This window comes from Glycine soja, chromosome 19 (assembly GCF_004193775.1).
Source record: "Glycine soja cultivar W05 chromosome 19, ASM419377v2, whole genome shotgun sequence".
Classification (NCBI taxonomy): Eukaryota; Viridiplantae; Streptophyta; class Magnoliopsida; order Fabales; family Fabaceae; genus Glycine; species Glycine soja.
Window position 1 is genome coordinate 4,030,274 of NC_041020.1, and position 18,562 is coordinate 4,048,835.

Below are 18,562 nucleotides of genomic sequence, written 5' to 3' on the forward strand. Positions count from 1 at the left end.
TTATAAATTCTGGTCAAAATTCAGCAATGAAAATAGTAACTGAATAAGGACATCATTAAAACAAGCTATATAAACCCTAGAATTTGAATCTGATTTTTGGTTTGGATCGATGCCACCATTCTTCATCTCAGGAAGGGACAACAAATATGCCAAAGCCTGCAAAACCAAGTTCCCAAATTTAACTTTAGATCAAATTTTATATGATTTCACAAGAAGGATTATACTTATATTTATGTGACACATAACTTGTAATTAACTTATCTACTAATTAAGCGCTTAAAACTGCATTAGTGGCTGATTTAAGTGTGATGTTAGTAACATCAGCTTGGTCTGTGAAAAATAACACATCAAATTATAGGCATGAATTACAATTTAAAATGACATCATAGATTTTGACTATTTATGTAACCATTGGAAAAATTTGATATATTTTACTTACTATTAAAGAGTGTTCTTTGTACGAAGAATCATGCCCCAATAACAATGTATCACAGCAGGAGAACAAGGCCTTTTATGTAGTGAGAAGTCCCATCCTATGAATAATTAAGGGTGGTTTTGTTAATTCTTATAATATTTGATTGAATGAAAATATGATGTTAAAAAATTATGGTGTTTTTTTTGTCAGTTGAAATTGTTAATTAAATATATACATGTAAAGTGAAGCTCGTGAATATTATTGCCAATGCAAGGGAACTTGCTCTAGGAGGTTGAAATTCACGTCCATATTGATACCCATTATCAAAGCAATGATTACACATAATGGGACCTATATTGTGTAATTGCATAAGCTTTCATTAAAAGAAGGGAAAAAAAGTAACTAAATGAAATTATGAAAGTGTCCGTTTCAATATTAGAGGTGTGTGTATCGTACCACAAACATAGCAATCTGAGTTGCTGAACCCAATGCAACAGCCAATGAAATGTCCTGTGGTGAAGACATTACTTTACTTTAACATTTTAATTAATTAATAAAAATATTGCTTGGTCAATATGAATATTATGTTAAGTGAGGGGAAGTGTGAAATGTTTATAGCACTCTCTCAAGTTCTCCCCAGCTTGTTCTTGAAAGCAAATATGATTGCTCCTGCATGTTCAGCTGCATTTCCAACTATTGGTAGCAAGATTATGCTGAGAAAGCTCACAAACAAACCCCACGAATCTTATGCATCCTATTATGTGACAATTTTATCATCAATATTTATAATAGTCAAAATGGACTTCATTTTTTGAAAGAAAAAAAACATTGAACGTCAATTTCCTCAATTGTATCCACCACATATTCAGACAACACAACAATGAACACAGTCATCCCAACCAACCAAGCAATGCCACTCCATAATCCAATCACAACTTCTTCTTCTTCACCATCCTCACCTTCGTAAACAATTCCTGATATAAGCAATTTAATTAATGTGTGTCCATAGTTGAACAATTCAACTTGTTAATTAATTAATTACTTGTAAGATACTATAAGCAATTTAATTAACCATTTTCATAATTTAAGAAACCTAGCTTACATCTTCAGCTTCAAATAACTATCTGTGTGTCCATAGTTGAATGACAATGTAGACAACATATGCAATGAACATCACAACAACACTTTAAGGTTTGCAATGCCACCACATAATAGAGAGGTCCCAAGAACCAAAAGAAGGTTTGAAAAAATAGAACCCACAGAGAATACTTGACCACAACAATTTTGTTACTCCTAAGGGCAAATATTGCTATTATGAGCTCAGTAGCATTCCCACATGTAGCATTCAGAAGTCCTCCAACTGTAATTGAGAAAATGTAAAACATTTAATTAGCAACAGTGATGCCATAATCAATTTTCCTCAACAATAATGGATATTTCGTCAATAAAATCCTCTTTTCTTTCATGATTTTGCTAATTTTTGGACCTGTACCTAACAAAAGATTAATGTAAAGTAAATAAAATATGGTTACACAATGGTTGTTGTTAATCTTATATAACATTAGGTATTATTTAAATTATACTAGTGAAGTTTTGGTACTCTGTGCTCTTTTTGGGACTTGCACTCATAATGTCACACTCTTAATATAGACAAATAGACAAAAGAATAAATTCATTTCTAGAAGACAAGGACCTTGATTAATTGCATGAACTCAAGGCAGTGGTTTTGGACCACATCCTTCCTAGGACCAATAGGGCTTGCAAGCTCATCCATGACTCCTACTGCAAACTCCAAAACCTTCACAATTCTCTACACATGACCATCAAAAAGGAGAAAAAAATCAATTGAACAAACTAGATATTCTGTCACTTTCAGGACATTTTTTTAACATGTTTTCAATATATTACCTTTTCTACATTCTGAAGTCTATGCAATGAAGTTGTTTGGCCCTGTGAATCCATGGATGTTGATTTCTTGTGCTCCTTCTCTAATTCAAGTCTATACAACAAATCATTCTGTAGACCAAAAAATTATCTAAGACTGGATAACCATCAAATGCATAATTAACAATTTCATAATCACATAGTAGCAACAATAGAGTTGAGATACATCAGATGGTAAGAATTTATTAGTAAATAGAGCGCTCAATATGGCCCATCAAGACAAGCCCAACCTTAGTGCATATAGGTCAAGGCCAAAAAGCCCACTAGATAAAAAACTGTGAGCAAAAGCCCGTAAAGCCACGTAGGGAAAGGGCTCTTTCCCAATGCCAACCCATAGGCCAAGTTGTCAATCAAAAAAAACTAAAGCTGGATATTAGGCTTAGGGACAGGGCCAACCCGGTATGTCTTTGGGTTTTTTAGACTAATAATAAAAATGTAACAATCCATCAAATTATTAGTTTTATTGTAAATAATTCAATCTATATAATTGAGCACAAATTATATGAATTAAAAGCAGAGATTCACATATGCAAACAGATAACAAAAACCAAGCCAAGTTCATTTTGTAGAAAAAATTGTAAGATAGACCACGTCCACATTCACTACTGCAAGTTTCTCTGGTTTCAGTTTGTGACAGGATTGTAATTCTTCTGATATTTCTCAAAACAAAACAAGTATTAGATTTAGAATCCCAAAGACATTTTGATTCTCACATAAGGAAAGGTCACTCACATAAATACTCACTTTTGTTAGTTGCCTCATGTAATGGGATATTGAGAGAAACAATGTAGGCATGTCATGTAATATATGTAACTTTTCCAAATGAACACAAAATTCTATCTTCAATACCAAATTTGAAACTCGTAGATGGATCCTGTGACGCCCTCTACCCCTCACATATATACTAATAAAGGAATAAAGAAAACATAATTAATTTAAAAGTTTTTTTAAAACACATTTAAATACAAATCTTTCAAATGGTAAAAGACTCACTTTCACTTTTCTAACATCATAATAAAATTTGTCTAAATAAATAATAAATTCACTTTGGCTCAAAACAACAGTGTCTAAAACTTCATACAATTAATATAGAACTTATACCCTAATGTCACATCCTATCAGAGCATTGTGTTCTCGTGTCCTCTAGCATGAGATTCTTCATAGTCATTCACCTATTCATCTGCTCCCACGAACACAAGGTTTGAGATCATCACAGGATCCAAACACAAATAGCACACTGGGAGTGAGTTATCACATTCCTAACTAATGAAGAGTAACGATACAACATGTAGGTATAAATATCATAAATACAAAATAAAACTTACTTAAACATAGCTCACATCATTTCACCACTTTGTCACCCAATATCACATCATAACACAACACATCTCATTCATTTTCACAATATTCACGTACTCAAGGATCAACACACAATATCACCAAGTCAATCAATATCGATCAATACACAAGCATTATGCAACATATACACTAAGACTCAATCTTATATGCAATGTGGTACCATGTCAGTGAAAAATCTCGTCGGGCGCCTAGGAGTACATGACAAGACAAACCACACACTAGCAAGTCAGGTCACTCTCACTAGGTAAGATCATAGGGAAACCAGTCAGGGTCACGGTGTTTTGCGAGAATGCTCCAACCATATGGGATCAACATAAGCTTAAAGGAGCACTCAAACCGAGTGACCCTCAAGGCCTACACTCTGAAGAGTCTATCAGGGCCTCTCCCTCCCGATTCAGGTCCAACCTAGAAAATATTTTAGCACACATACTCTATATATGAACTGTACAAAACACATGACTCCTCAATTGTTCTCAAAATAGTTTTAACTCGTCGCCCTTAAAGAGTCTTATAGTCGTGTGATTGTACAATTCATAGTTCATAACTCAATGCACACAACATCTCAATCACGTGCATACTCAGTTTATCACATACACTGAATCTCAATCACAATGGTATAATCTCAATTTAACACGTTATCACACTTCATGAATCATATACACTTTACCTATGAACCATGCAATACACAGAATTACTCAATTATTTTCAAAACCATTTTAACTCGCCGGGTTCCCACAGTGGATCTCATCACAATACTCGTCGCCCTTAAAGGATCTTACAATTGTGTGATTGCACAGTTCATAGCTCACAACTCAATACACACATCTCAATACACATGTATTTCACCATTAATCACAGGTTCAAATTATCACAACATGGGGAGTAAAACCCCTCAAATAATTTCACACAATTATATCAAAATCATGGGTCAAAACACAAAAACATCAAAAGCACTCAAGTTTATCAATCAATACTTATCAGAACATCAATTGGTACATAAAACACAATAATATTGTATTTGTAATCATAAAGCAAAAATTATAAGTCAATAAATATCCCAAAATAAACTCCAATTTAATCCTCTAAGGATCCCAACACATGTTCATTCTAACCCTCAATTGTGATAAATTCATTCCTTACCTCTAAGCAGACTCACATTCCGGTAGCAATAGAGGCATCTCTAGCAATTTCCTGAGATTTCTCAAGTTTTTCCTTTGGTTGCTCTGATAGGGTTTCCAAACGTTAGATAGAATGAGAAGGGATTAAAGCCTCCATTTGTATTGTCTTTGTGCGATTCTTTTTTCTCCCTCCATGAATATTATATCGTAAATCCCAACAGTGAAGGCGTGCACAATTAAATCTCAAACCACATATAAAACTTTCACGACAATCCAACGGTTAACGAGTTCGGGATTGTAATTTTACCAAGACAGCTCTGGGTTTCTGCGTGAAAGAAAAATGATACGATGCAAAGTGTAATTATCTCAACTCCGACATGATTTCAAAATTACCAACGGTGAAAAGGCTCGGAATTGAGTTTCAAACCTGGTGCTTAAATTTCACGATGATCCAACGATAAATGAGTCTGAGATCATCGTTTTTCTGAGACGGGTTTGGTGGTCTACGGGAAGTTTTGGGAGGAGAAGAGAGAAAAACGAAAATGAGGGGAAGAGAGGCATAGTCAGTCTGAAAACTGACCTAACATATCACTATTTATAACTAAGGTACTCATAAACTATTATTTACTTTATTTATTTATTTTTATCAGTTTATAAAAAATAAATTCTATTTTATTCCCTATCAAATGAATAAATCAAATATATTTTTTCTTCAAACAATTATTTTAATATAGTTATTTCCCTTTATTTATTTAATTATAAAAACCTCATCATTTTCTAAAACTTTATTTATTATTTTTTTTACTAAAAAACCTTTTTAATTTATTTACGAAAAATGGGATGTTATAGATCCAATTCAACTTTCGCAACATTAATTAGCTCGCTCAAGTTGATCAAGAAAATGTAGGAAAAATTGTAAAGCATCCTGACATCAAATTGGAATCAAGCAGTCAAAAACTAAAGATAGCAAAGTAACATGACTTTAAGCAGAAGAGTATACATATAATGTATATTAAATAAAGGATACATCTATGTTCAACAATTGAGTTACGAAGTCAATTATTGGAAATGGGTCAATAAATGCAATGGAAGATATATCTGCACATCCATAAGTCAACATTTACATTGATATTTGAATTGACAAATGAAACTAGTTAAGGAAAAAAAAAAGCAAAATCTATGAAAATAAGAAATAGGTGTACACTTAAAAATATGTTACAACAAAGCAATGTTTGATGATAGCCCCATCTATGTATGCCAAATACTCTGGTACAAACCACGACAGGTATCCAATCCCTCACCTAAAAGCTGTCTTCTGCCCAAATCAAGTCACTAAAATAATCATAGTTTCATTTTAGTTGTGCAGAATGCATGAGAAACCATACGTTTTTTGTCAAAAACAAATCGAAAAACCTTTTTTTTTAAATTAACAAAGACGATTTTCTAATGACACTCGTCGTAGAATTAAGTCTTCAAATTATCAAAATATCATCGTGACATGCCTACTAAGATGGGTGTAGTAGACTGTCGTAGTTAAATTATCAATAATTACAAAAATGTCACTGACGTACATTCTAAGACGGTTCCTAGGAACCGTCTTAGAATGAGTCGTAAAAAATGATTTTCTTAGTAGTGAGAGTAAAAATAATTTATATTTTGATATTAAAAATGTTGACTTTTGTATTAACTAGAAACTTAATTCTACAAAATTAAGTAATTGGCATTACCAAGGAAACAATTTTCAATTTCAATTCCTCAACAAAGACCATATACAACAAGACATTAGTTTTTTTATCAGCCTACAAATGTTACTCCACAAATTAAGTATTTATGTCTTATATATAAAAACAAATAGAGTATTAAAGTCAATCCAAAATATACATAACATTAAGAGTGCAATAAATGGAAACAATTTTAAAATACCATCCATAAATTAACACAACCTCACCAATATACCAGAAAAATCAAACTTACACCCATGCTCTAGCCAAGACTATAGCATGACAAATACATAAACCAACTATAGGTAACTATAAAAATGTAGCTCTAATCCAAGACAAATCGTAACTAAAAATGGTTCACTATATGTTTTTCCTATTTGATGCCACTAGTTGGAAACTATCCTCAAAGTGTGATGGCTATATTTGGTGAATCTAGTTGTCTATACAACATACATGTTAAATTTTCACATCCCTTGACTACAAAAATTCGATGTAAGTACTTAACCAAAAAGAAACTTCCATTCCCAATACACCAGCCATATGTCAATTCAAAAGCTACCACTTTCTATATATTTATTCATAATCTTCCCACTTTGTTGTTGGTACCATGCACCTAATTAGTTGATCTTTTTACTCTACGTTCCAGCACAAGATACAAAGTAATTAATGACATATCAAAAATGAAGTTTTAGTCATTGAGATATCAAACATTAGTATATTTTTAAAAATTATTATCTCATAATTTTAAGTAGGTACTATCAACATGTTCAAGTTGAAGAATCTAATGTTCCAAATAGTATATGGTTTAAAACTAATTAATGGAGAGTGGATATCCATTGATCAATGTTATGTTTTGGTTATATATAAGTTCAAGACATTCAAACAAAAGTTTTTTAAGTCTTTTATTCTTTAATTTTTTAACTTCTTGGTATAATTTTTTTAATTATTAGAAGAAGAAAGACAACTATGATCTTACATTTGAATCTCCAATTGAGATAAGCAGGTAAAAAAAGAATAGAGATAGAAAAAAAATGAGATGTGATGTAAAATGCCAGCACGAATACATTTCATAAAAAGCTAACAAATGTAGTTACACATTTGAACAATCTTAATGAATTGAGACAAAGTTAGATTAGACTCAAATTTTCTGGAGGTCAATTTAACTTTGTCTCAAAATTTCAGGAAGTCAATCTAACTTTATCATATATTAAACACAGTCACAACAATCGCGCAACAGTATATCATTTAAGGTGAGATTGCATTTTTAAGGTATAACATTGAGTGCAGGTCTAAGCCTTCATTAGCCTAAGGAAATACTAAATGATTTAAAAAAAATTAAAACTTAAAAATATTTTTTAGAAAACATTATCCACAAAGGATTAAAAAATATGGAATAAAAGAAGAAAGACATTAATCAAATAGTATTCATAATTATACCTTTCATTAAGTGTGTAAGTTTTAATTTGAATTTCAGCATATTATCAAATACACTAATTATACACTACTAAAAAAATAAGTTTTAACATTGTCTTATTAACATCGATTATTTGAAAACCGATGTCGTTAAGCACTTACAACATTGGTTTTCAAATAACCAATGTTAACAGCTTGATTTAGTGTGATTTTAACATCAATTATTTTAAAACTAATGTTGTAAGTGCTTAACGACATCGATTTTTAAATAACTGATGTTAACAATTCGATTTAATGCGATTTTAACATCAATTATTTTAAAATCGATGTTGTCTAAGCACTTACAACACCGGTTTTAAAATAACTGATGCTAATATAAACTCTTTTTCTTTAATTATTTATATATTTTTTAAAAAATCATATATTGAGTTATTAATTATATTTTAATTAAAAAATATAATAATTAATAAACAATAGCAAATTCAAAATGTAAGCATTTAAAAATTAAACTAAATTTTTAAAATAAATTTTGTAATTTTAATCTTATTATTTCATGATTATCATTTAAATATAACACACATTTATATTAATTATTGCATATTAGTTCACTTGAAAATAAAAATAAAAAATTGTTTTTAATAGTAGAGTTTAACTTTTATAGAATTTTTATAGAATGTTGGTAAAAAAAATTATATCATCAAACAATTAAAATTTATTATTACTATATTTTATTTAATTATTATAAAAATAAAAATTTATCATACAAAAATATTTATACAAACAATGTATATATTATTTATTATCAAAATGTCTAATAAATATTTAAAAAGTATATTTTATAAAATATTTGTCACCATTCAATAAATAAATATTAAATCATCATTATATTTTAAATTTTCTACAAACTTATACCTACGACTACTTTTACTTATGGATATAATTATAATTTATTATTTTTTTAAAAAATATTTTTTATTGATGTAAATATGTTTTGATTTTAATTTTAATATGCATAAATAATTATTAAGATTATTTATTAAATTTTATATTTTATAGAAAAAAAAAATTTGTAACTTAGTTATAATATTTTATTTATTTAAATAATTTATTTCAATGAAAAAAAATTTCCATAAAAAAAATTTCAAAAACATATACTAACTAACCCCTCTACGCCTCCTTTCATATTTTATATTTTATTTATTATATGAAAATGAAAAAAGGATAAGTTACACTTTGGCAAATCCCTAATGAGCCAAAATCATTCTAACCATACGGTGACATTGTTCAAACTTCGAGATTCCTTCTTCTGCTTCGCACTTTTGAATGCGTTCTTTCTCCACCAGCTCGGCCTGTAGCCGTCTCCACCATGACCGTCGACCGTTGCTCTGCCGAATTTCGCCACCTGCCAATCACTCCTTCAAGCCTCTTCTCTCTCTCCTAACGATGCTCTTCGCTAGTGTCGCGTGCGGCGAGAGAGAATGTTGGTGTCGGTTGTCTTTTTCCTTGCTCTTCTCAACTTGTTTTTCTGTTGCCAAGGTACTTTCACAGTTTCAATGTTTCACCTTAGTATTGTTTCACTGTTTTGATTTTCTGCTTATCTTTGTGCTAATTTGTGTGGTGGTAATGAAATTTGAAGTAAATGTGGAATAATGGAAGAACAACGTAACGTACGAGTTTGTATTATTTGGTTTTTTAGCGCTAGTTTCGTAGTATTGTAGCTTTTTCTTCTTCTTCCTCGTCGCTAGAGTATATATGAACTAGATGCTAACGCTTTCTCTGGAAAGTGTACGCTGCATAGTTAATAATTAACAGCTATATGCTCCTATTCACCAATTTGCTAAGATTATAGTAGAGATTCATCTTACTTTATAGTAATTAGGTGGGTTTTTTTTATAAAAAAAACCCCATCATTGGTTTGTTTTAAGATGTTAAATTTAGTTTTTTTTAATAAGATTTAGTTTTAAGATGTTACTTAAAAATCTAAGTGGTTTTTACGATCTCTCAGAGAAGGAGACAAAATTCCTATATGTTATCACCAAACACACAAGTATAAGACAACTTTTGTTGAAATATTTTTTTGTTCTTGTTCACATGCAATTCATATATTGATATATTACTGAATTATTTGTTGATATTTTGTATGTAAATTAATTTTTAGTCCTTTCACTTGTGAAAAAATTGGAATTTGATATGCACGTAGCAATTCAATGGTTTGTTCTTGCTATCATTTTCTTGTGCTTGTGTTGGTGAAATTTATAAAAGTAGAACTGGTTAGTTTGATAGGAATGCGTAACAAGTAACAACTATTTTTCCCTTGTGAATGAAAACCTTATCACTTAAAATAAATTGCTTTTTTTTAAAAAAATTATATTGTAATTCATTATGTGTTTCATGTACTAGTCTCTTATGTTATGAAACTTGCTAATGTTAAATTCAAATTTACATAAAGACAAAATATATGCCTTTCCCTTTATTATATTTAACTAGCTAAAATTGTTCTAGAAAATGCATTGTAATATATATATATATATATATATATATATATATATATATATATATATATATATATATTATGATTTGAGCTTCACAACTGAAAAATAATTTCATAAATAATCTAGACATTTTTCTTTTGAATTGATCTGAGAGTTACTATCAATAGTAAAAAATAAAATAAAAATGGTGCAAATGACCAAGCTTGTAGAGTCAAAGGAAAAACTTTTCATTTGAATCACTTATGAATGCTTATGTCTTAGTCTCTAAAAAGTTCTCAAAGGATTGGTAGGAAGCTATGGAGAATCTTAGTCTCTAAAAAGTCAATTTCTTCCCTCATGAGGAAGCTATGGTATGAATGCAGATGAGGAAAACCTTACTTTTCAATTTTATTTAATTGCACTTAATTAACTTCTGTTTATAGACTTTACCATTTTGTAAAGGTTTAATCCTCTAATGAGGTTGTTTATATTACTGGAATGAATTTATTATGTAGTTTTCAAGTACTTTTTCCTATGTAAAAAAAAAAAAAAAACTTAAGTCTGTGTTGAGTGGCTTAAGCAATTTTGCAGTTGTTTATATCAACCTTTGGAACCATTTTAAAAATAGGATTGGGATTAATTAGGTTACAAGGCCATTAGAAAATAGTAGAAAATATATACCAGACAAAAGTTTTCATATATCTTTTCATTTAAGTCATATTATATTATTCAATTAATGTAGTTAATTGTTTGGACATGCTTTTCCAAAAAAAAAAAAAAAATAGTGTAACAAAGCAAACCAATGCATCCATATTTGTATTCAATAGTGCTTTGAAAGGACTTCATGATACTCAACAAAGTAAATCAAAATCTGCTGCTAGGTGGATTGTTGTTAAAGTAAATCATTTAAACAATATGTTTCTACTTATATTTTAGTATTGTGTAAACTAATTTGTACTTAACGTTGAATATCTAAATTTCATAATGTATTTAATGTAATAGACAAAAAAGGAAGCAGTAAATGTGGATATTACGTCATGCACTGGATGTCAACTATAATCTTAGGAAATTTCAAAAATAATTGAGAAATGGTAATTTTTAATTCACCAAATTTTATTTTGTTATGATTGTTATTATATTATTAACTTATGTTTTATTATATCATACAATATTTTACTGATGCTAGACCATTTAAACTAGAGAAATTGAAGGCACTTCACATCCAGTGGGCAAAGTACTATTTGAAAGTTAAAAATGAAACTTAGAATTTTCAAGCAATTTTGTAATTGTAGTTTATATTTACTTACTTTACATTTTTTACAATTTATATCTCAACATTAAATATGCTTTTAATTCATAGTAATTAGTAAATTTCTCATGAAATTTTTTATAAAAGTTGTTTTAAAACAAAATGAAAATTGTATGTTGTGTGGTCTGGTTTTAATATTTGCAGGTTAATTTTGGATTTATTGAAAAAACAAACAACATATTAAAAAAAGTTTTAAAACAACATCAATTTTTAACCGATTTTGTTAGTCACAGTTAACATCACTTTTTTTAAAAAACCGATGTTGTTAGTATAAGAGAAAATAGATGTTGTTAGTGACAGTTAACATCGATCTTTTAAAAAACCGATGTTGATATGTAGATTTATAACTTTCTTTTTTCATAATTCTTATTATATAAGATAGGTTATTTAAATAACTGATGTTGTATTTATTAGTTAACATCAATTTTTTTGATGTTAAAAAAATTGATGTTAACGATATTACTTTCAACATCGGTTAATAAGCAATGTTAAAAATCTTAAATAACCGATGTAAAAATCTTATTTTCTAGTAGTGATATAACGAAAAGTTTATTATTTTCAATGCAGAAAAAATATAAAAATAAATCATTAGAAGTAATAAAAATTATGTTGACGGTCTTACTATGTTGGTGTGTTCTAAACACTAAAAATGAATGACAAACGTGAATAATACACGATACATGTTGGCAATAATCATACAGATATGAATTATCATTTATAGGATTTTAAGTTAAACAACAACTAGTATTATGAGAAAAAAAAAGTCCGTGACTGAACTTATACATGGCAAATGAAAAATTAAGAGAAAATAGATTAGTTGATATCAATGAAAGAAATTTTAATGAAAAGGAAAATGGTATTGTAATTCTTCTGATGAAAAATTAGTACACATTCAAAATTACCTCACTCCAACTTTTCTTTATCACGGAAAGCTCATTATTTTTTATCCTGCAAACAAAGAAAGCGACACAAGAAAACTAGCAAATTGAATTTTAGACAAAAATAATCATATTACATTAATTTCAAACCTATGAATCACACTTCAAGACATCTTTATTGAAATATTTGTGCATTATCAAATTTTTTTAAAAAAAATCATTTCATATGTAGTTTGCCTCATCCCTTGTTCGCCATGTTAGTGGTACTTACATGACACTGAAAAAAAATTCTATAATAAATAAAAAGTAACAAAGGAGTATACGTACAGAACTTGCAGCTACCACAGACCAACTATTTTTGCTACATGTCCATAAAGAAAAATCACAAACGAATTACTCTAACCTACAACCTTCAACCAATATTTCCAAGAAATTTTTTTTATATCTCTATCACCCTTTTCGCCATTTGAAAGAAAGAAATACTAACAGAAATTTGATGTTGAATTGGACTAAAAAATGAACAGATGATGGGTATATATAATACTGGATGCTATGAAATGCTTTGCATTTTTTCAAGGCCTTATGCATTCCCAAGAGTGTATTTATTTGGTTGTTTTTATCAACAATAAACGTTGGAATGATCAATACCATTCACTCTTCGCTTGCTAATACAAACTGGAGATAATGTATTAACGGTGCATTAAATTGGTGAAGTTGGTATCGGAACTCAGAGATCATTATTGGAATCAAGCACCTTGTGTGAAGAATTGTGTGCAGAGTAGGATCCCTTTTGACATTATTGAATTTTATTGAATAAATAGATAAAAAATAATAATTTATCCAATTAATAACATTAGAAATCGTTGTTCTATATAACAGCATTACAGCACTAGAGCATCTTCCGCATTCATAACGTCTGCGAATAGCCGAATACTTATTGCATTTGGTTTCTATAATAATTACAAATTTATTAATGATCATGGGTAGATGAAGTTATGGCACAAGACAAGTTGTCTTAATTGTCTGCATTCAGATGATGGTAGGGCATAAAAAAATTACTATTACTTTCTCCATATGACATTTTTTTAAATTTAGTTTTAAGTTATAAAATAATTAAAATTTATATTACTAATTTAGGAAGTTTCTTATTAATAAAATAAAATTTTCCTTGCTAATATCTTCCATTTCTTTTTTTATTTAATTATAAAAAAATAAATTTCTTTCTATTTAATGTTATTCATATGACTTTATTCTATTCTAAATTACAATAAACAAGCAATTAATAAATTGGAAAGTGTGTTTATCCTTTGAATTATTTTCTTTAAATTTTAAAATATATCATATTTTATATTTGATTTTTTTATTTTCTTAAAAGTATTAGTAAAATATGAAAATTACTTGTAATATTAGCTTGTTTGAAATCTGAATCACATTTCCGTTAATGGAATAAATTTCGCACGCTAGTGAGTGAAATTTACCGAATTAATTCTGATACGAGTAAAATGTTAAAAATTTTCATTCTATAGAACTAAGTTACATTTATATACTAAATTTCAAAAAATATATTTATTTTGATGCATTAAAATTAATTTTATTTTACTCTCTAAATAAAATCATTTTGTCTAAAGTCACTTTTAAAATACCATTCACAACACAAATTAATGTTTTAACATCAAATCACAACCATTGAATCTATATATTAATAATATAATAAATTTTAAATTATCATTCAATCACAAATTGAATTAAATTAAAGTGTATAATAAGTTTTTTGAACTTTGACTGATAAAAAAAAGTTTATTAAACTTTACAATAATAATTTTTAACAATGAATAGTGTAAAAATTTTACGTTCACAGAAATTTAATTTTTTAAAAATTAATTATTTAAAGAAAAAGAAGAAAGTGAAACTTACTCCAAACTGGTTGAGAATTTAACATCTAGTATAAATTATAAAAGAACTTGAAACGGCCACTTTGGAAGCTTGCAAGTTATAAGTGTAGTGTTATTAAATTTTGAAATTAAATGTCGATTGTGACTGTCGTTAGTGGTTGTCATGGACATGGTGGGTGACCGACAAATTCGGCGCATCTCAGTATATGGAAGAAAAGGAAGTTTCCACTTTCCTCCACTCCATCATTAAGAATTTCAGATACAATTGCTGTAAGTAAATGTTACTAAAAATTACTTTATATAATTCAAAATCCAATCAAAATATGAAAAAATTATTCTGATCTCTATAATTACACAACTTTAGTTTTTAGTCACTATATTTAAAAATCATTCATTTTAATGTCTATACCAGTAACACCTTTAAATTCCTTTTAGTCTTTATCATAACACAAACATATTTTAGTTCTTGTAACAGGAAGGATCAAAAGAGATCCTAAAGTGATTATACACAACTAAAAGATATAATTTTTAATTGTAAGGACTAACATGTAAAATTTTTCTAACTATAATTAAGATCAAAAGAATAATTTTTCCTTAAAATATTAATGAATGTAATTTTTGCCAAAAACTTATATGTTTAACATTATTTTGAGAAATTAATTATGCATACAAAAATTTGAACCAACTTAAACAACTTTTGGGTTAAAACCAAAATTTGTATTAAAATTTACTACTGATTTGTTTTTATAATAAAGTTTTTAAATATACTTGATTTCAAAGGCAATTTTATTTGTGGGTCTAGTTTAGTTAGTTGAACAAGAAAGTGTGAGTTGTTATAAACCTCCTAATACCATCTTCAATTCTCATATATGAAAAAAATGCAATTTCATTCAAAATTTCCTTGATAAAAAAAAACTAATCAAGTAAATAATCTGATCTAAGTTTTCAATTCAAAATCATTTTTTGTAAGATTATATTGCACGATTATTATATGACCCTAATATTAAGCATTGCTGAAATATACTAGTGTTCTTTGCTAGAGCCAAGAAGCTCCCTTTATTACATGTACAAGATAAAGTAGGTGGTGTTTGCATGATCTTCGAAACATGAACGATACAATGCAAGTTGTTCCATGCGTGATGCTTGAGTAAGGTTCTGTCTTTGGCTACTTAATTAGCCCTTTTGCTGGAAAAGTTTGCTTGGTGAGTTGCATTTCCTGGTAACTTTGCCTCAGTAGCAAGCAACTGTTGCAATTGGAATACCAAAGCAAAGTGCTCCATGGTAGCTTTGTGAAGGGATTAACTGAGTAACAAAGCTTAAAGGAAGAACAACGCCATTAACTTTTAATATTTCGTTTGTTTTATACATATAGGTGTTTGATTTTTTTTTATTAGAGTTTTGGTTTAGTCTCCCATGAAGCCTAATTAGTTAGTGTATGTTTGAATTTTAGTTAAGAGTGATCAATAGTATTTTTATTCTCAAAGCAATATTCCCGTTTTTCATTTTATACATTAGAGTTTACAAAAATATTTTTTCAACTTTTATCCAAACATATATATCCTCAATCAATGAATTGACTTTTCTTTTCCTTTTCAATTCACATTACTTGTCTTTATTTTTTCAACAAAAGAAGGATGCATGTGTACACATTCTAATGATATTTTTACTAATAAAACAGAGTAAGAAATAAATATCCTTAATCATAATGATTTTATGCATCTAAAAATAGTTTTATTGCATTTGGTCTTAATTTGAAATTTTCAAAAAACTTAACCCAAATTAAATATGAACTATAACAATGGCTTTCCATTTGTTTGATTGGTAGTGTAAAAGTCATTTTTTTTCTTTTAACAGTAACATATTTTTAATCAATGCTCTTAATTTTAACACTAACGTCTAACTCTTATATGATGACAAAAGTTGAAGAATATGTATATAATGCAATAATTCTTTTATTCGTATATAATACAATAATTTGATAACAACTAATAAGTCTTTTTTTTTTGTACCGGTCATTTGTTGAATGAGTCTATAAATATGATTACGATTAAGCTAAATACTTTAGAATATATACTTCAAAAATGAATAATTAATAAGTATTCCAAATACTTTCACCGATGATATAAATAAATATGCTGTGTGATAAAAAAAAATATAAATATGCTCTGGGAGCCGAACAAGATTCCTTTCTGTCCACACATAAAAGTCTTTTACATTCTCCATTTTCTTCTTTAACCAAGCTTAAGTTCCTCAAAATTTGCTACCCAATTATTATAGATCAAAAGATGAATCCAGATTAAAAATGCCTTTTTTCTGGCTTAGCTAGATTCATGTAATGTCTCTTCGAATTGAATGCTTTGATTTGTTAGCACGTACAAAATTATACAAGCTAATTAATTAGACCATGAAAAAAAATGGTATTTGTGTGGATGGTGTTTCTATCTATCATGTGATCCAGGGTCGTTGTCATGTTTGGAGTATATGCAGGTTTGTAGTCAGGTTTTCCTACTTTGGTGCGAACTCGTAGTTAATAGTTAGTTTAGGCAGCCATAGACGATGACAATGATAATGTCTTGGCACCATCACCTCCATCCTATTTTTTTTCATATATATAAACAGTGAGCATAGTAGTTAAACATTCAGGTTATAATTGAACATGGTAAAGTTGGGAAGTGAAATAAAATGATGTTATGTCATTTCATCGTTTGGGATGAATATGTTTTGTCCTTTTTTAAAACGTATAACGTTCCAATTACATATATTGGGTTTGTGAAAAGTAAATTGTTTCTTATGTATAGAATAAAAAAAGTGGCCGGATTTCTCTTTTTTTTTTAGTCAGAGAAAATAAGTACCATATCACCATTATTGTTGCTCTTATCACGGGAGTCCAAACTTTGAGAGACAAAATTAGTTAACAAATCACAAGTTTAATATATACAAGAAATTTAATATATAATTAATATTTTTTTATAAATAACATATATATATATATATATATATATTTGTATTGAGTACAAAAATACTGAATAAAAAGAAAAATATATTAAATGAATAAAGTAAAAGTTTTTTATATACTTTAGGAGTCACGAATATTTTTTTATAATAATTTAAGAAAAAAATTGAGAGTGATCACATGACTCAGAGGCTCTCTCTTACTCTGTATGCTTAAGAATAAGAAAGTGAAAAATCTTATATAAATAGAATAGTGATAGATAGATCGACTTGCCTATGTGGCATATTTTAACGAGTAATATTTTTTAATAATTAAAAAAGTATTTTTTTTTTATCAAAAACTAAAATAAAGAGGGAAGAGGCATAACCATCCACTCCTCATGGCACACTACACGATTTCAAAATCACAAGGGCAACCTTTCATTGTCGCACCTCTTGGCAGTTTGAGCACATAGTAGATCATCACAACCTGAGCACGTCTCACATCATTGTCGCACATTGTTGCAGCCTTAGCACATCTCAAATTGTCGCATTGAGCATCGTCACACATCATCGTAGTCTGAGCATCATCTCAGATCGTCACAATGAGAATGTTGTACATCACTGTCGTCGCAGCCTGAGCTTCACTTCACTAAATTCAGAGTTGCTTCACTTTTCAGTTCAAGCATCCACTAACTACTCTTTATCCCCAATTTTCACCACTTTAGTCTTCATAAATCTTCTCAAGTAACTCTAATATCTAGTTTGTAAAACCTTTCAACTATTTCATGGCTTTGTGATCTGTATCCCTTTGAATTGGAACCTTGGATTGTAAATCCCTAATTGCATAATGTGGTATTTGTTATAAGAAACCAGCTCCCTCTAATATTACCTGTAAGCACGAATTGGTATGTTTCTACATTATGGGGCAACCCATAATTTGTATATCTATTCTTATTTTTTTCTGTAAGAAACAAACATATATATTTTTAGTTTGGGTCCATAAACATTAAAAAAAACACCTTTACTTTTAGCTTTCACCTTAATTTTTTGGTTCACTTTAGGAACTAGGATGTTTCTTTTATTTTTGTGAAACAGGAAAGGCTTCCAT

At 28.7% G+C, this 18,562-nt stretch overlaps 1 pseudogene; it reads right to left on the reverse strand.

The window, feature by feature from the left end:
- Positions 1-266: 266 nt before the first annotated feature.
- On the reverse strand, positions 267-18,025 carry LOC114400456 (annotated as a pseudogene).
- Between the last annotated feature and the right edge of the window lie 537 nt (positions 18,026-18,562).